The sequence below is a fragment of the Brassica oleracea genome, chromosome C2, assembly GCF_000695525.1.
Source record: "Brassica oleracea var. oleracea cultivar TO1000 chromosome C2, BOL, whole genome shotgun sequence".
In the NCBI taxonomy this organism is placed as follows: Eukaryota; Viridiplantae; Streptophyta; class Magnoliopsida; order Brassicales; family Brassicaceae; genus Brassica; species Brassica oleracea.
In genome coordinates, this window is record NC_027749.1 from 37513657 (window position 1) to 37516647 (window position 2991).

Consider the following 2991-nt stretch of genomic DNA (forward strand, 5'->3'; position numbering starts at 1 on the left):
TGAACCAACGACCAAAATATAACATAACAATAAAGAAACTAATCGGAGAGTCTAACATATCGTTTGTGGAAATTCTAGTTTCTTGTGTTGGTCGATAAAGAGGAACAAGTTAGACGAACAAGTATTTTTTTAAGTTTCCTTATTTGTTTATTTTTATGTTTTATTTTTACAGTTTGGGCTTAATAAAATTTGAGCTTAAAACTAATGTGTAACTAAAGTTTGAAAGATAAAACGTACTTATTGCTTTTATAATTTTTCTCTTTAATGTTTTGTAGTTATATTAACTAACTTTGAGACTAATATAAATCCAAATTTAAAAAATAGAAAATGTAAACTTATTAGATATGTAACTAAATTAAATCTTGCATCTTTAATGTTTTCTAATTATTTTTGTGGGTCAAATTTCTATTTTTAGTGGGGTCAATGATTTTTTATCAAAGGAAAAACATATCTTTTTTTTTAATTGTGGGGACCCCCGCTCCTTCGCTGCCTCCGCCTCTGATAGGTTGTGTCCTGTGTTTGTGGTTGTGCGTTTATTTTCTCCAAGGATCGTACAAATGATGAGAGGTAGGATCATGGATTCATGGGTTTGTGTCTCCTTAATAACTCGGGATAGGAGTGTTGTTCTTCCGTATTTGATGCTGTGTTATTTTGTTTGAGAGGGGTGCACTTCCCATATTTCCTATGCTGGGTCTTGAGTTCCCATGTTTGCGCATGGCTGCTGGCGTTCGTTTGTTTGCATGGAAGAGGGGTATTTTGTTGTTGATTGTTGGATGCAGATGTCTTCATCGTATTTCCTTTGGCATCGTTTGTTGTGAATTCTTGACTCGTCCGCTTATTGTTGATATTATCCTTGCGTACCAACAATAAGCTTCCTGAACCAGATCGTAGATGGCTCATAACCAAAAGATTATGATTTGTAATCTTTCCATTTATCTATGACGGTGTAATCTCCTATATAAAGAACATTTATGTTACGAATAAAGATAGAATTTTCCATAACTTTTATAACACGTTATCAGCACGAAACTCTAAACACCCTGAGACAAAACCAAAATCGCAAAACTCTAAACCTAGCCGCGACCCGACGAACCCTAATCATCCGATCGCGTCTCTTGTTCCAGCTCACGTCCCCGATCAGCTCCAGCCCAAGGCGTTCCTGATCCTAGACGAACTCAGCCTCAGCTACCATCCAGGACAGCTCGCGTTCCCGGACAGCAAGCCACTACAAGAAAACAGCAAAGATTCTGAGGGAGAAATTCGTCGGAATTTCGTCGGAATACCGTTATTCCGACGACATACCGACGAAACAAGTCGTCGGAAATAATTCCTCGGAATTTCTTCTTTCGTCGGAAATCCCTCGGAATTTTCCGACGGAATTCCGAGGAAACAAATTTCCGAGGAAATTCCGAGGACCATTATTTTGTCGGAAATGTCCTCGGAATATACCGAGGGAGAACTTCGTCGGGATATTTCCTCGGACGTTCATCGATCGATGCGTTTTAGACATATATACATCGATCGATAGGAATATACCGACGGAACTGTTCCCTCGGATTATACCGAGGGACATGTTCCTCGGAATATTCCGAGGGAACAGTTCCTCGGTATATTCTGAGGAACATGTCCCTCGGTATATTTCGAACGTTTTTTTTGTAAACAGATCGATCGATGGATTTATGTCCAAAAACGCAAAAAATATAATTAATTTCCTCGGAATGTAAAAAATATTAATTTTTTTAAAAAAATAAAATTTCTGAAATTTAAATTCGAAAATATGAAATTAAAATTAAAATTAAAATCATATTAATTAATATTCAAAGTTTCACAAATAAAAATAAAACATTCCGAGTTTTTGAGAAAAAAAAAATAATCTACGTTCGCACCAGACGATCAAGCCGTTCGCGATCCGACAGCAAACAGCTCGCGTCCCCGATCAGCCGCTCGCAACCTCAGCCTCAATCCGTTCGCAGTCAGCTCGCGTCCAGGCCAGCTCGCGTCCAGTCCAGCTTGAGGTTCATTCTTTGGTTGTCCGGTTTCAACAATCAACTAAGCTAAAAGGTAATTCGAAATCTAAAAACATATGAATCAAATTTGGATTGTTTGATAAAGAATGAAACTATAAAACCTAATCTTTATGATAAAAGCCATAGGATAATAGATCAAACCCTAATGAGTAAATCGAAGCTCTAAAGTTCTCTACCCCAAACCCTAAATCATGTTCCTACATTATTAAAACCCCAAATTGGTTTTTACAAGTTAAAATCCGATAAACCCTAACCCTATATCTTTAAACCCTAAATAATATAAGTATCAGAATTAATTATATTATAATTATCAAATCACATATTAAAACCTTAATCGAATATTTTCAAATCAAAACAGTTTTCGGTTTTGATCATTGAGGTTTTAAATCTGATTGAATCTGATGCTATGTTGCTAGAATTGTTTGACTGTTAAATTGATAGATTTATTCTCTCATCTTGCTTGGTTAATTGTTCATCTGATTTAAAATTGTTAAAACCGACCAGCCTGTTAAAACATTGATTGAATCCGATAGGTTGCTAGCTTGCTTTGCTTATATAATCCGATAGGTTGATAGATTGATTGAGGTTTACCTGTCTAAAATCCGAATGATCTGATTGCATGATTCTTGAGGTTTAATATCATCTGCTAGGATTGATAGTTTTGTAATATGATATGTTTTAAATAGAAACCCTAAATAATCCGTATGAGAGGTTATATTGATCTGATTTAGATGTCTTTGAGAATTGAGAACCTGTATGCTAGGTTGATAGATTCATGTTAAAATCTAATGTCTTGAGGTTTAAGATTGTATGCTAAGTTCGATTAAATTAATTGATCTGATTATATGTTTTTGAGGTTTGATAAATTCAAATACTAGATAAATTATTTACACATGGTTTATGCTAAATACAAATCATCCTTGAAACTGATTCATTGAAATTCATGCTTGAAATCTATATTCTA